Source organism: Myotis myotis, unplaced genomic scaffold (assembly GCF_014108235.1).
Source record: "Myotis myotis isolate mMyoMyo1 unplaced genomic scaffold, mMyoMyo1.p scaffold_m19_p_2, whole genome shotgun sequence".
NCBI classification, from domain to species: domain Eukaryota; kingdom Metazoa; phylum Chordata; class Mammalia; order Chiroptera; family Vespertilionidae; genus Myotis; species Myotis myotis.
Genome location: NW_023416324.1, coordinates 171,034,360 through 171,051,998, shown reverse-complemented (window position 1 = coordinate 171,051,998; position 17,639 = coordinate 171,034,360).

Below are 17,639 nucleotides of genomic sequence, written 5' to 3'. Positions count from 1 at the left end.
CACGCAATGCTTCCAAGTGTGAAATGCAGGAGATTCCTCCTAAAAGTGTGCTTTGTGGTCCAGGTTACTGACTATGCAGATTTGGCTCTCAGGAGTTATCTTCTTGTCTCCCACACACCCTTACTGCCACCTGTTTACCCTCCTCTCTATCTTGCCAAAAGACTGTTTTAGAGTCTTGCCTCTTTCCTGTTAAACCTTGATGCCCTAATGCTCTGGACTCTTCCCTTACCTAACAGCTATCACTACCTGCTATTAATTATTACCCACTCTGGAGAGAGGGCAGCAGAGAACGCAGGACATAACTCGGGAAACAGCTCACAGGCACCTAAGTCTGGCCCCACAGGTTACCAGCAAAGGGTGCTTTGCGCGACAATGCTGCTGCTGTCATACCTCCCCAGAGATTAAAGGAAGCTGCACAGCCAGATGCAAGGGTGAGTCTGACCCACCGGCCCCAGGTGCATCCTGCCTAGGGGAAGTAACATCCACAGGAGGATCTCTCACACCACATTACCTGGGACCTTGCTCCGGAGGCTGAAACAAGCTCCTCCCCATAGTTGCTCAGTCATTCCGTCAGCAATATCCAGGAGCAGAAAAAAAGACTATTGTCAGCAGTAATAAGAGTTGGCCATTACACCTGCAAGGCACTTTACCTGCAAGGTACTTCACTGACATGGCCTTTCTCAGTCTACAAAGACCTTTCATAACCATTTGCTCATTTTTATTGTTATGAAGAACTGAGAGTTAGCCAGTGAAAGGGTTATTCTCTCTTGTTCTAGATGAGGAAGTTCATGTGAGGCCTAGAAAGGTTGCAGGACTTACAGTCGGATCTTCTAATTCTAATTCTGGTTCTTCCTCCATAGTACAATTAAAGTATTAGCATCTTGTAACATTACATTAATTACCAAGTTAGAGGCACAGTATTGAAATCACTTTCAAATACAAAAGCTCTCATCAGCTGCCCTTCAATAAGCAGTTTAAATGAAGAAAACATTTCTGAAACCAAAACAGTATTTACATTGTGGTTTGTGTTGTATCTGATTTCTAGAATCCAGGTCTTCACCATCTTTCTGTCCCTTGTCGACTTTTTCCCAGGAACTAGATTTTTTATGTGAGTCAGTACAACCAAGGAAAGAAAGCTATAAAGCAATGCTTACACGAATTCTACTTGCTGTACCAGTTGTGTGTGTGTGTGTGTGTGTGTGTGTGTGTGTGTGTGTGTGCGCGCGCAACCTCGGAATATCAAAGGGACACATACTGCTGGTTATAGCTGGAATTCCCTCTCTACTGTTTAAAATCCTCAGTGAGCTCTATCTAGCTTGACTCAGTGGATAGAGTGTTGGTCTGTGGACTGAAGGGTCCCAAGTTAAATTCCAGTCAAGGGCACATACCTAGGTTGCAGGATCGATCCCTGTCCCTGTTCGGGGTGTGTGCGACAAGGTCCCTCCCTCCCTCCCTCTCTTCCACTCTGTCTAAAAATCAATGGAAAATATCCTCGGGTGAGGATTAACAAAAAATAAAATGAAATCCTCAGTGAGTCCCTGTTGCCCAAAGTGGTCCACAGACCAGCAGTATCAGCAGCACCTGGCAGTTTATTAGAAATGCAGAATTTCAGGCCCCCACCTCAAACTTACTGCATCAGAAAATGTATTATAATAAGATCCCCAGGAATCTGCACATAAACTTTGAGAAACACTGATACAAAGAATATGACCCAGATTCTTGACCCTGGTAGTAAAGTCCTTATGCTACATTCCTGAAGACAAAACTCACCCTGACACTTCCCCTCTCACCTTTGCCCCTGCAATGATCTCTTCCCCTCGCCCTGTTTTTTCCCTGAACCAATCCCTCCCATTCTTTGAAGTTTGGCTCAAAATTCACCTCCTCCAAGAAGCCAGACCAGATCTTCCCACCAAAGAATAATCTTTCCTTCCTCAAAATCCCAATGCCATAGGCCCTGCACTTTCTAGCTTGGGTTATGATTTTTAAGAGCCCGATTTACCTGATTTGCTCTAAATTATGAATCCTTCAAGGTCAAGGTCTAGGTCTGATTCATTTCTACATTTCCGAAAGCCACACAATATTTTGCAAAGTTCCTACCACAAACTGGTTTCTCAAAACTTCTGTCTTTAATGTGTTGTTGTTTTTTTCTGTCACTAATTGAGGTAACCAGAGAGATTAAGAAATTCGGATTATTGTTCTTGCTATTTTAGACAACCAATACCACATAGGATTATGATCTAGACTTGGAAATGTTTACCTAAAATGTTCAGTAACTGTTGTCAAGCATATTAACAGACAACTTCCACACACGCATACACGAACTCATACTTTGTTTTTTTCATTTGTTCTTCACTATTAGAAGAGCAGTGGGCCAGAATTTACTGAGAATAGAAGGGAAATGATTGCCCATTCCAGACTAATTTAGAATCTTGCCGAGAAGAAAGAACTTGACCTTATTACAAAATGGAACATAGAATCCAGATCCCAAAGTCTCTATCAGGACCTGCATTTGGGACAAGCAAAGGTCCCTGGCCCTTATTCAGTTGCTTAATGTAGAAGACTCCAAAGACAGAATACCACTGGTGTTCTTCCAATTTTAGAGTCATCTGATTAGAATTACAGTAAATGCATAGCTCAATTTGCATTGTCCTGAGGTGAACCGCAAACCATGCTGTTCTGGTTGGAGCATCTGCAGGTACTGAACTCTGAAAGCCCACTGCCTTGTCACAGTGGGGCACTCATGCAAGGGCTAACCTGGAAAGGGGACAGACACAAGTTAGTATACTCAATTTCTGAGGACACTGCGCTCTAGAGGTTAGAGTCAGATGTATAACGTCATTAATGTTTGGAAGAAAAACTCAAATAGCACATACTCTAGACATTAAGCCAACCCAAACCTTTGGTGAAAAGGTTTGTCTTTGGGGAGAATTTTAGAATTAATTACTTTAGTATATTTCCAGCCTGTCAGCATTGAGCTTTGAAAGGTGGTCTACAAATCACAAGTTTTTAATAATATGTTATTATTTTGGTCCATGGCTAAATGGGTTTTCTTGCCCTGTCTGGCTGTAGAAGAACAAGGTAGGAATTCCATGGAAGAATCGCAAACCCATCCACCCCCTTCCACCTATTCCACTCGTAGCATGAGGCTGGGGAATCGTTAGTGTATTGGGCCAAACCTGACTGCTGTGTTTTTGTTGTTTCTAATTTAGCTACCAGACTGTTAAGCATTACTGCCCCAACCCAACCTGAAAATGGCACGAGAGTAGCAACACCCTTTGAAGCCACCAAGTCAAAGTGCTATTGGTTGAAAGTCTGCTCTACTGGACCATGAAATGGGTTTTCAAAGGGACAAAGAATGACAGACATGCAAGCCGTGACTAAAACTATCTCACCAGAGTGGTGACCCTCATAATGGAGCAAAAAGAAGCACCACTATGTGATGGAAACCTGTCCAAGTCCTCCGTAGAGCCAGATCAAATCAATCACAAACCAGAGGATACTTTGAGATTAGCTATGGAGCCTGTATCCTCATCTACACAATCATATTAATATGTGCATAATTAGAGAGCTATGCAATTATACATTACTTTTTTAAGGCAGCATTTGAGTTCTAGTGTTGAAACACGCTAGCTGGGTGAACTTCCAAGCTTCCCAGGCTTATGCACCTCACAGGATTATCATGAGCATCCAAAGACAAATATGAGTTTGGGGTTGTCCTGATCAAGTTGAGAGAACAAAGTCTACTTTCTTATTTCCTACAAGTCCTTGGTATAGGGGAGATAATAAAACTCTAAAATACTGGGTTTTCTTATAATATTACGGTTTCTGCCACTTTCTTTTTCTGGTCTGCACCTTCCCCAGGAATCAAAGATATACCAAAATCAGGAGATATATAGGAATCAAATAATAGGATATGAATTTAGGTATGTGTGTATGTGTAGGCACATATATAATTCTAAATATGTTTTTTTTTTTTAAGTTATCAAGTTTAACAAGCAAACGGTTAACTTTCAGAGAAGTACATTTTCAGTTAGGAACCAGGAAGGAGAGCATTGGATGATAGGGTGAAGGGGAAGCTTTAATTCTGGTTGTTTGGATCAAACCAATGTGCCCATACCTACCCCACCTATTCCTAATCATGCCATCCATCACCTTTCCCTTGGCTTACCCTGATCGATCACCGCACTGCCTGCATTATAAATCAAACTTAATTTGGCATCACTACAGACTCACTGGGCCCTTATCAACAGAAAATCTTGAAATTATGTAGAAGCCATCCATACCATGAGGGTATTAAAGGTGTTTTGGAGAAAACTTATTTGCAACTTGGGTTTAGGGGACCAGACAGTATCATGAAAAAGAGAGGGCCCTTCCAAACAACAAACATAGATAATCAGTGATATAAAACCAGGTTAAATACTACTCAGTGTCTTTCTTTGAGAGATTCAAGTCCTCCCACCCCCCACGCCCCACCCCCCCCGCCCCGAAAAAGACTCAGAACTCCTGGACTTATCACCTTGTTTTGGAGATGGGAAAAATAAGGCCTCAGCTTGGGGAAGTGACTGTGTCCAAGGTCACACAGCCAATATGTGGCAGAACAGAGGCTGGAGGCCAATGCCCACTGGCATTCTGAGGACTGTCACTGTCCTTCAAGCTCTCAGGAATGGGAACTTATTGAATAACATACACACATTATCTAATTTATCTCTGAAGGTTGCATAGTCTAAGCATTCTTAGGCTCTTGTATAACAAACTGGAAAATTCTGCCAGGGCTTCAGCTCTTAGAATATGGCAGTTCGGTGCTATGGAAATATGGGTTCTACTCCCAGCTCAGACACAAATTCTTGTGTCTCAAGTGCTCTAGCTCCAAACTGAAGTGCCTTTGTAGCCCAGAAAGAAAAAAAAAAAGTACTAGAAATGAAGGAAAATGAAAGCAACTTTCCATTTTCAGGAGCATCCCAAAAGCACAGTGGTGGTCTCAGTGCTGTGCATTTCTGCAAAGTCCTCCTCTTCATTTAGAGGTAAGTAGATGTGGAAGTGAAAACCATACTTGTCTAAGAGAGGCTGATGGGAGTAAGACCCAGGCTGTGTGTGCATGTGTGTATTTAATTAACACTCTGGAGCTCTTTTCTGACTTTTTGCATCAACTCCAAAGTGTTCATCCTTGAATGAATGTCTATAAACAACTTGTATTTTGTCATTTCTTAGTAGTAGTAGTATTCTGAAAGGTACATAGGTGTGTTCTATTCCACTCTATAGATGAAGATGCTGAGACATGAAGCTCTTGTTATTACAGAGCAAAACCCAGGAGTGGAAATCCTGAAGACCCAAGACTCAGCTGCTATTTCCCAGGATGCCCACAAGGGTGTGACTACAGTAACCCCAACAAGGTGCCACCAGCTTTCCAGACCATCCTGCATTGTCATTTTGCTAGAATGCCTGATATGTCATCTGTCTCCTCTTAGTTAATGCCATCCTTCTTGGGCAGTATTTCTTGCCCCCATCTCTACCACTCACTCAACACATACCCACTCATACACACACGTGCGCCCACGCACTGTCCAATTACTCCTATTCATTTTTTCAGATTCAGCTTAAGTACTATTTCTTCAAAAAGGCCCTTTCTTACCACCCTCACCCCCTGCCCCAAAATGTCTTCTTATTCCATGGTCTCTCACACCAATTTCTTCTTCTTTTTAACACATTTGCAAACATCCATTGAATTGTGACCATCGGATATGAGTCTCTATCCTCCTTGTTGACAGGGACTGTCCCTGCTTTATACTATCCATTGTACCCCCAAGCCCTGAGCCCAGCATCTGGTACAAAGGAAGCAATAAAGGGAGTAAATGCAATAATGAGCTTATGGGTCAACAGAAGAATACACACAGGCTCAAATCTCTTGTTAGTCAGTCTTTAAAAGTTTGTTTCCACCTCCCAACAGCTGCCCACCCATCTGCCAACTTTTGCTACTCTCCCTTGACATTTCCTGTTCTTTTTCAATGCCTTGTGCTTACAGATCCTACATCCCTGGCTTCCCTTCCCCAGATTTTTTGTCTATAACAGCCTCAACCTTCAATGTCAGTTTAAAAGTAACTCTGAGAAGCTTCCCTTGAGCTCTTTACAGAATATTAAATATCTTCCTCTACGTTATCCCTATATCCTGTGATCGGTGTGACCACATACCAGGACTGAGACCCTTGGTCATCTGTCTCCATAGTCCCTGGGTGGGCTCAATTCACAGGTGGTGCTCAGATAATATTGAGTGGATGAATCAAAGGATCAAGGGTTTCCAGCATAAGATGTTGAGCCTCTCCAGAGCAGGATGCTTTTATTAAGTACTTCTGGCACAGTGTTTTGCATATAGCAGGTTACTCAACCATGAATTGACTGAATGCCACCCTCCCCCAGAAATTATGTAGGGATGCAAGCAATGTAGTGGAAATAGTGTGAGCTTTGAAATAATTCATACATATCTGCTATGTGACCTTGTGTAAATTGATTCAGCCTCATGAGCCTTATGTTCCCCATCTGACAATAATGCCATTGCTCTAAGGCCATTCTGATGGGGAGTGAATGTCAACACATCTGGCATTTGCCTGGTATTTTGGAGATACTCCATCCATTTCAGTTACTTTTCTCTCTCTTCCTTCCAGGAGTCACAGAGACTGCCTCCCCTCACTCCTTCACACCCTGGGAAGCAAACAATAGTAAAGGGATTGGAACCCAAAGTCTTGGACCCTTCCCTTGTTTCCATTTGGCCAGCAGATGGCAATACCTATGCCCAGTGCCTCCTGCCCCAAGCCTTTCAATTTTGATGAAGAGAAGGTGACAGAAATAGGCTCAAAAGATGACTCAGCTCTAATGACTAAGGTGAAGAGGTGGTGGTGGGAAAGGCATGGGGGATGCAGAGGAAATGAGTGAACACTATAACTGATGAAGAAAGGCTCCAAGATAAATGGATTTAGCCCTGGTGGGTTCCTGACCCTGACATGGTGCAGACCAGCAGGGGCTTGAGGGCTTTCCCAGGACATCCTCCACCTTGCTTCATGATGAACTCCCTGCCAGGCGAGGGTGACCTTTCAAAGTAATTGTTGGTCATCCTTTTGCCTTCCACAGGCTTTCAGCCCAACTACTGAAACATATTTGAATATCACTTTGGATGAACTTGTTTTAAAAAGTATTCCACATTACCGAAATCAGTGTGCATGGGTTCTAATCCTTATAGCCACCTGAATTCCAACCTTGGCCTCTCTCTTGGGCTCCAGACTGTCTGCTTAACCCACACCACCAATTTGGCATCCCCAAATATTGCACATGCAACAAGTTCAAAACTGAACATATAATGCCCTCCCTACCTGCCTCCCTTAGTTGTTTTGATGGACTGTACTACCATCTACCCAATCACTCAACCTAGGACCTGACACATTTGGTCCCCTGCTTCACCTGGAATCCCCATCACTCTGTTATCCATGTCAATTCCTGTTCCTTAATTTCTCACATTGAGTTCCTTCTCTCCTTCCTCTCTGTAGCTGACTGGCCAGGCCTCATTATCATTTACTATGAATTTTGGGCATCTTCTAACTGGTCTCCTTGTCTCTAGTCTCTCTCCAGTCCATTTTTCAGACTGTCTGCAGAATGATATATTCAAATCTCATTTATAAATCTTTTTATCATCCTGCTTAACATATTTCAATGCTTTCCCAGTTCCTCCAGGAAATAGTCCAGACCCCTTTATGATCCAGGGTCCACTCACCTTCTGTTTTCACCTGCTAACCCTGCCCCACTAACTCATATGTACAGAGACACACCCTAGATTCCAGCCAGCCCCCACTCTTTCCACCTCTGGGTCTGTGAACATCGCACAGGTAAGCACTTCTCTGCCTTTGGAAAAAAAGTGTTTATTTTCCCAGATTCAGTTCAATTATCATCTCTGATGTGTGGCCTTCTCAGACACCCAGAAATTAGTTAGTAGCTCCTTCTCTGAGTTTTCTTGAAACATGGTCCCTCTTATTAAGCACCCATTGGCATTGTGTCTTCTTGTTTATAGATGTCTCTCTTCACTGGACTGGGAGACCTTTGAAGGCAAGTCCTTCAATACCTGCTAAACAAATATTCTTTGAATAAATAAAATGTCAAAGACAAACATGAAGTAATAAATAACCACTTTTGTTCCCTGAGCCTCAGTGTTTTCACCCATAAATAAGTATCTGATCCAGGTACCTTACAACTCTACCAGCCTCAGATACTATATATATCCTTCCAATATACAGCTCACACTCCAGGCCCACTCATTAGTAGGAGATATTGCTGAGTTATTTCTCCCAAGGAAGGAGTTGGATGGTGGGTTCACCCACACTGCAAAATGGCTGGTCTCAATAGTTTTGATTAACTATTAACAGAACTGCTCAAAGACAGTGTTCTACATAAGGGTCCAGAAACCCAGGACCCTTGCCACATCAGGCCAGGACTCTGGCCATGTCCCAGCACAGTCATGGATATTGCCACCCACATTGGTACTTATTTGTGAGCACTCTCAGGCATTGTCACAGTCCTCTGGCAGGCATAGAGGGTGACACATCTGTGCAAAGGAAACCACCCACACAATCTCACCTCCCCCATGTCACTGTCTCCATGATCCCCGTACCTCCCAGTATCACCCACGCAGTCACACACCCACAGAGTGTTGAGTCGTCTGTCTGCAAATCTGGAGATTTATGCAGCAAACCACAGCATCTTTGAGCAGGGGAGGCAGGTGCTCCTCTGACCTCCATCATCATCCTGCCCCTCGCTGAACAGCTCCTGCCAGTATACTGGCATGAGCAGACCTGAATTCATCTTCCAGTTCTCTCTGGTAAATTTATTTGATCTCCCTGAGCCTCAGTTTTTTCATCTACTAAATGGGACTAGTGGCCCTGCTTACCTTTCTTACATGGGGATTACCAAGATGTAATGAGCTAATAATGCACATGAATGTGCCTCATAAACACAGACACAAGGCAAACATGTAGGATTAATAGTTGGAATAATTGGCAGACACCAGATTCTGTCTCTAAGGAAAAAGGAATATATTTTCAAATATGTTTTCAAATATAAAGGGAAGATTCAAATCCATATATGTATTGAGTGCATACTATGGGCCAGACATAGTGCAAGAGATTGTCATCAACCTTAAGCAAAACTATTGCATAGCTAAATTCACCTGCTGTGGGACGTAGGGCAAATCACGGAGCCCCCTGCACACATTTTCTCATCTACAGAATGAAAGGGATGGACTTGACGATTCGTGGATTCCTTCCAGCTTCAAAATGCTGGTGTTATGTATCGAATATCTGTGTTATGCATGTACGTGGATTTAAATAATGAGTGCAGCCACGGGGAAGCCCCTTTAGCCTGGTGTTTGTTCCATTTCCAAAGCGTTTCCTTCCCCTGAATGCGCCATTTGCTGGCTCTCATATTTTCAATACAGGGCCTATTGATGGCTATGAAAAGGATTGTCCGGTGCAGCTGCGGGGCCACTTAAGCCCTCTGCGCAAGCGCTCTCAAGCCCACTCTGTCTCTGAGCACTGTGTTTTCAGTGCCTGTGGTGGCAGCGATGTCTGGAATCCTCAACACCTGCACGTCAGCTTCCTGGGCATTTCCACTCCCCTCCCCAGTCATCCACCCTCATCTCCCACTTGCATCTGAAATGCAGCTGCTGGGGCCCTCCAGGGGGGGAGCCAAATGGACAGGACAGCTCCTTGTTTGGCCTCCCTCCCCTGAGTCCAGGCCAATGTGAAGCGCCTCTGTGCGAGCTCTTTTGTTGCCTCTTCATTATGTTTAAATGAGCCTCATCTGCAGGAGAATTTATTTAAAATAAAATAAAATAAAACCACCACAAAAGACAAAGCAGATGACATCTGTCCTTTTGTTGAAAGTTTTTTTCTGTCCCGAATTAGACTAAAAAAGAAGAATAAAAGAAAGAAAAAAGTGGGGGGCTGGGCCTCATTTGTACCATTTCTCCTTCCCCACCCCCCCCCCTCCAAAAAAAATTAGAGTATGCTGGGGGCAAAGGAGTGGGGAATGGATGGTAAGAAGAGGAGAGAAAAAGAAAAAAGAAAAGAAACCCTTCCCACTTCTCCAGAAGTTTTGCCATCACCCCAACACCAGGAATATACAGACACCATTACTTCAAGTGCCACTTATTTGAAAAGAATGGTCAAGTCTTTATTCTCTGTTTTTATTTCACTGGCAAAATACAGTGGTGGACAAAAGTAGGTGTACAGTTATTTGTATGAAAAATAATACAATAATTAAAATAAATAATAATGCAAGAATAAACTGTTTCATGTGCTCACAACTGTAAGTTTACTTTTGCTTAGCTCTGTATTTAACTCTCTAGCAGTTATCCCAGCTTCTCCAGTAATCTCTGTTCATCCAATGCTGCAGGAATGTCTGATGCAGATGGTACCTAGAATGTAATTTGAGAAACAATGATCTACATGCAAATAACCCCAAATCTTGATCTCTGTCTTAGCTCTTGTCTACAAACTAAATCCCCCAACCTAGCTCACACATGAAACTGAACCCTTCTTTGCCAATACCTGCCACTTGCTCTGAATTACCTTCGCACTGAACCTCACCCAGAGCTGAATTCCTGGATAGCATCTTTGATACGTCCTCTCTCCTCGAGCTCCCCATATCCAACCCATTTTCAAGTCCATCTCTTGGTCCTTCCTTGTCTCTCCTTTTCCCATCATCATTGCCTGAGTCCAGGCCACCTTCAGCTCTTGCTTGACATGTGTCTACAAATTCCCCACCTTCCTGTCAGTATTGCTGGTTATGATCACTCTTAGAGCAAAGCACATTCTTGACTTCCCAGTATGTTCATGAGCTGGATCCTGCCTCTTTCTCTCACTAATCCCCACCTCCTACCCTCTACTCCATCCCATCCAAACTTCCTTCAGCCCTCTACCTTGCTTAATGCTCCTTCCCCTGGGGCCTTTGCATATACTGATTTCTCTACCTGGAACTCTTCTGACTCTCTGTATGTGGATTTCCTCTACTCAGCTTCAGATCTCAATTTAAGTGTCACTCCTCCAGGAAGCCTTCCCTGACCACACCTCTCCCACCCTCACAACCTCCCCACCAAAACTAGGCTAAACACACCTGCTATGTATTCTCAGGACACCGTGTGCTACCTCTCTGAGAGCACTTGCTCAATTTATTGATATTACTTATTTAATGTTTTGTCAACTCTGTTGAAAGTTAACAGCAATAGACTGGGCATTTCTCTTATTTGCTCTAATATGAACATAACATGAGTCTTTTAACTGATAAACCTTAATGCTCCTGTTCCTTTGCTGAAAAAACCACCTTTAGCAAGAGGCAAGGTGTGTGTGTGTGTGTGTGTGTGTGTGTGTGTGTGTGTGTGTGTGTGTGTTTCTTGAAATGGAATTCTTCCTCTGAAATTTCAGGTGTATTTTGGAAAAGCACCATAAATCCAGACTAGAAAAATTGTCTAGAGCTTTAATTTTATTTCTAGGCTCCAATCCTGCACAATCAAACTTTGGTTCATGTTCTAAAGATAAAATTCCTCCATGTACAAAATCAACCTGATAAAGAGAACTCCTTACCTTCATCTTAAAGTCCCTGAGACCATTTCCACCTGAAATCTCCCCCCCTTTATCTTCTTCATAATCCCTGATGTTTGCCAGGCTCCTTGGACAACACAGGACTTGGTGTTATGGGGAGCCAGGGCAAGATAGGGAGACAGCTGGCCTTCATTGTTGACCAAGCACCAGGCACTCTTCAATGTCTTACACAATTTCTTCTAATAACTCTGTGAGGTAGATGCCATTTTCCTTCATTTACCTGGCACAGACAGGAAAAGTGACTGGTAGTGGGCACACTACTGTAAATGGAATAGCTGGCACATGAACTCAGATCTTCCAACTCAAATTCGCCAACTCTTTGATTATAAGTTTGCACCTTTCAAGGAGTAGAAATCCCAGAAGATGAGTCTGACAGAAATATGGAAGCTCTCTCCTAGCCTGAGAACCTTAGCAGAGTTATGCAGAGCAGACACAGGGAATAAAAGACAGCAGAGCCCAAAACCGGTTCTATTAGAAGGCACGCAGCATGGGAGAGAAACAGCTGGAAACCCCTTCTAAATGTTGCCAGTCTAGTCGTGTCTTCCAGATGGGCATCATATTGGCCAAGGTAGATCCTTGATTTTCTGTAAGCATCTTTCCAAGTTGCCCATTTACTTGGCTTTGTTCACTGGATTGGTAGTTTGAATGAGTGGGGGAGATTGAATTCCACATAGTTGAATTTTAGAAGCTGAAATCTAACACAAATACAGAGCTATGTAGGAAAATTCAATGTGAGGTTTATGTTCCTAACTAATTAATTTTCTACGCTCAACCCACTTTCCCACTCTCTTAACAACCAGGTGAACAAACTGTAATGATACTGTCCTACCATCCTGGGCTGTAGGAATCCCATGGTTTCTGGAGTGGCCAAAAGAGAACAGGAAGAAGGGAAAGTGATAGATTAATGATAAGTTGACATTTATTGAGCATAGAGTATCAGACATTGTAAAAATGCTGTTACATATGCAATTTAATTTAGTTTTAAATGCCCTGAAATGTTGATATTTTAAAACCACATTTTATAAATAAATTGAAGTTCAGAACTATTCACTGGAGTTCCTGAAGACATGTAGTTCCTTTTGATTCCTTTTATTCTTACCTTCTCTCAAGTTCCTGTTTCACCCCTGGAGGAAATTTGAGGGTAGAAGGAAACCAGAGCCATAGGTTCTGCGGGGACACACTGGAGACAATCCAGGATCTGGCATCTCAGGACCAGGAGGGATGAAGGGAGAGGGAGGCCAAAGCAGAGGGGCTGGACATAGAGCTTTCTGAGAAAAGATTCGGGGAACAGTGGCATTTTGCACTTACTGTCTTCAACAGCTTTTGAACATCTCTTTTAAAGGTCTCTGAGGTTATTCAGAAAACAAGAAACTCCTATAGAAAGTATGAGTGGTAAAAAACAGAACAACAACGAAGAAAGGACAAGTGGTGAGAAGAAGTGAGTCTTGAACTGTTGACTTAACTTGTCACCTCTGATTTACCTGGCTTGTTAAAGGCATAGACAGTGACCAAAGGAGATGAGGCAATGGTGTAGCTACTCTTGTGTGGTATGGGTTGAAAAATCAGGGCTGTGTCTAATCCCTACTACATGAGCCAAAGGAAAAAACAAAAATTAAAACACCCGGTTTCACATTCCTTCCATGTCCAACCAGTATCCTCACATCTGAAAGTTCAGTGTAAAATAATTATAAAAATGAATATCGATGACTATTGCCATTTTGTGGTTAAAGAATTTTAAGTATTAAGAAAGTTAATAGGTTATCCACTCTTTCAATGATTATTAATTAGGCTCCATTATATGCCAAGAACTAGGTATAGTGGCAAACAAAGCAGATGTAAAGCTATGGGCTAATGAGTAAACGGACATCAAATAAAATTATGTACAGAAAAATATAAAATTACAACTTGTGATAAAACAGTGAGAGGCAAATCATAGGGAAGTATGAGGAAACATAGCAGAAGAAGTGGCATAATTTAGATCAGTGGGTCAGGGAAGTCCTGTCTAAAAGAGGTGATATTATGCTGTCTGCCAAGAAAGAAGTAGAGGGGCAAGCAGGCAGCAAGAACAACCTGTGTAAAGGCCCTGAGACTGGAAAGCAAGCAGCCAATGTAGCAAGGAGGGCAGGGTAAAAGAGAAGTCCAGAGGCCCAGGCAGGGAACATTATTATGTAGGGTCTTCTAAACCATGGCAAGAACTTTGAGCTTTATTCTAAGTGCTAAGTGCAATGGGAAGTCATTGAAGGGTTTTAAACAGGGAAGACATGTGTTCTGATTAACTTTTTAAAAAATTACCCCACTCATTGTGAAAAATGGATTGAATAAGTTTAAAAACTATTGCTGAAGTCCCTATAGAAGTTGATTAATAGAGTCCAGAAAAACTTAAGTCATAATCTTTGACTCAAACCACAAATACTTTTTTTAAATGCCATTGCCGGGGTCCAACCCCAGCGGGTCCAGGGGTCCCCAAAGGCGTGGATGGAGTCGGCGAAGAAGGAAGGACATGGAGACAGTGTTCAGTTGATCAGCAGCCTAGCCAGGATCTCCAGCCAGGATCTCCAGCCAAGTTCTGTTGAAGATCTCCAGCAAAGTTCTGGTTAGGATCTCCAGCCAGGTTCTGTGTCCATGTTCTCTTGCTAGGTTCTCCAGCTAGGTTCTCCAGCCAGGTTCTGTAGCCATGTTCCCTCGCTAGGTTCTCCAGCCAGGTTCTGTCCAGGATCTTCAGCCAGGTTCAGTCACCAGGTTCTAGTCAGGTTCTCTTGCCATGTTCTATCCAGGTTCTGTAGCCAGGTTCTGTCTCTAGGTTCTTCAGCCAGGTTCTCTGGCTAGGTTCTGTCTCTAGGTTCTGTTGCCAGTTTCTGTCCAGGATCTTTTGCCATGTTCTCTCCAGCGAAGCTCTTCTGTCTCTAGGTTCTGTGTAGGTTCTGTCTTCTCAGTTCTGTCTCCTAAGTTCTGTGTGTAGGTTCTGCCTTCTGAGTTCTGTGTTCTAAGTTCTGTCTTCTTACATCTGTATTTATACCAGTTGATTCCAATCCTATCAATCTCTATTCCAAAGGTTAGGGCGTTTCTTATCTCCATTCCAGGGAGTAAAGATTATGTAGCTTAAGCATGATTGTTCATAGTTAAAGTGATTAATTACCCGCCTGGCACTTAGTTAAGAGGTTTTATTCCCTCCCTAACTTCAGGGGAAAATCCCTACCTGGGGAAACAACCTTTCTCAGGGACCTTGGTTAAAACACATAGTGCCAAGAAGGTGAGCAAACATATTAAGAACAGTATGCCATATATGCCAGGTCCCTTGAAACAGCAAGCATGGACCGGCTCCCGGCAAGCCATTATTTCTGACTTGTAATATTAAAATGCATGTCCTTTTATTAAGCAAAATCATACTTCTAAATTTTTCTTATCCACTAAGATGCCCTACAGACCTAGGGGTTTGCTTCAGGGAAATGCAAAGTCTAGCTAGTTTCCCTGACGACCTTCTTCTACTTTCCAGGTTTTCTGAGAATAGTAGTTGAGAAAGGTAGTCATAATTGAGGAATAAATATATAGGTCATCTGCATCCCATTCTCCTACTCAGCCTCAACCTCATTACACAGCAGCAGCAACAAATGTCAGTGGCAGGAAGTGCACAACAAGAAGAATTAACCACATTTTTTTTTCATCCAAACTTGCACACACACTGTCACACACACATACAGTTGGTTTGAAGTGGGTTGAGGGGAGGTAGCCAGCCTTCTCACATTTCTAACCAATAGAATCTCATGGCAGTTATCAAAACAACAGGCTCTCAGGCAGTTGACCTTTTGTGTTGGAGGGTTTTGTGGGGAGAGGAGAGAGAAAGGAGACAGAAAACTTGGGCTTTGCATCATTTATCATTCTAATAGTTGCACACTGAATCCATTTTATGTTATAGACACATTAATTTGATTAAGATACAATCCATGGGCCACTCAGGCATATAAAGTACTCTTGCTTAATTGCAAAATTAACAATGAAGTAAGATGAATCATTACTAAACTGATGTTATTCTGGAACTCATGGATTTCTAACCCCTGGTCAATTCATTTTTTCCATCTAAAGTTGTTTTTGACACTTAGAAGGAAAGCTCTGGGCTAAGGCAGCAGTAGATGGGACACCAGCATTCCACTCTCAAAGCATTAGTTATGGGAAGTCACGCTCACTCAGAATAGGAACTGCTGGTAAACCCATCTCAAAAGGGGTTCCAAGAGTCCCCCAGCCTCAGAGCATTTATGATTAGACTAGAGGCCCAGTGCACAAAATTCATGCAGGGGGTGTCCCCTCAGCCCAGCCTGCACCCTCTTCAATCCAGGACCCCTCGGGGGATGTCCAACTGCCAGTTTAGGCCCAATCCCAGTGATCGGGCCTAAACCAGCAGTCAGACATCTCTCTCACAATCCAGGACTGCTGGCTCCTAACTGCTCACCTGCCTGTCTGCCTGATTGCTCCTAACTGTCCCCCCTGCCAGCCTGGTCACCCTTAACTGCCTGCCCCTTGGCCTGGTCACCCTTTACTGTTCCCCCCTACCAGTCTGGTCATCCCCAACTGCCCCCCGCTGGCCTTGTTGCCCCTAATTTCCCCCCACCAGCCTGGTCACCCCTTACTGCCCCCCTGCCAGCCTGGTCACCCCCAACTTCCCCCCTGCTGGCCTGGTTGCCCCCACCTTCCCCCCTCTGCCAGCCTGGTAACCCCTAACTGCCCCCCCCTGCCAGCCTGGTCACCCCCAACCACCCCGCTGCTGGCCTGGATGCCCCACGCAGCCTGCTTGTTCAGTCATTTGGTTATCCCTCACTAACCCCCCTGCTGGCCTGGTCACCCTAAGCAGCCTGCTATTCAGTCATTTGGTTGTCCCTCACTAACCCCCCTGCTAACCTGGTCATCCCACGCAGCCTGCTGTTTGGTCATTACTGTTACTGTGGCGGCGTCCTGGACAATTTGCATATTCCTCTATTATTAGTATAGATACACAGAACTGGGGGAAGTTATCCATAGTCCACTTGGAAATCTGAAGGATGGGATCCTGGTTTCCATTTCTACTACATTACTCTTTTCCTGTTACCTTGTTTCTTTTTAGGACTAGCCTAATTTTCAGCCCCTTTACAACTGCTATATTCCAGGCACTGCATTAACTGATAAATATATAAAACCAAAGACCTTATTCTAGATTTCAACAAGCTTTCTGTCTAGTTGGTCACCAAGTTCTCTTTCCTCTGCGATTTCATGAGAAACACTTGGCTATGACATAGTGCCCACTAGCGTGCTGTAGCAAAGGTCTGCAAGGCACCACGAAGATATAAAAAAAGAAGTTAATTGGAGAATGTGTGTAGAGTATGTATGATTTAAATTGGCCTTAAACAAAATTAAGAGGACTTGATTATTGGGAGAAGGGAGGAAAGGGCATTCCCAGCAGAAGGAACAAAATGAGCCAAGGCAGGGAGGGAGGGGTGCACTTGAGGTATGTGGTCCTTACCTTGGTGTGGCAAGCAACAGCCAGGTATTATTGTTTTTGTTTTGTTTTTCATCTTGAGAGAAAGCATTAGTGGCTAAACATATATTCCAAATCTGGGAGAGTTTGGGCACTTATCCTATATAGTATAGAGGAAGGATTCTGGACTGTAATTCAGGAGACCCATTATTCCCTGTGTCTAAGACACTAATGTCACCATGAGCCGGTAACATCACCTGCATTTGCCTACGTTCCCTCACCTGCAAAATGGGAATAAAGGTCCCTTTCCCATTTAACTTATAGTGGGGTTTTGAATGTAAGTAGGAAACTACATGTGAAGGTTTAACTTCAAAGTTTACAACCTTTTTTTATAAGAGTGTAAAGCACTGATAGCAAATTGAAAAAGTTAATATAATTTTAAGTGGGCAATATCATGACATATTCAGGGCCCAGCAAGCCATTCAGTGGCTGACATGTAGGGAAAATGACTAAGACTAGCTCGAATGTGTGTAAATTTTGTATTTCATTTAATTTAAAAACAT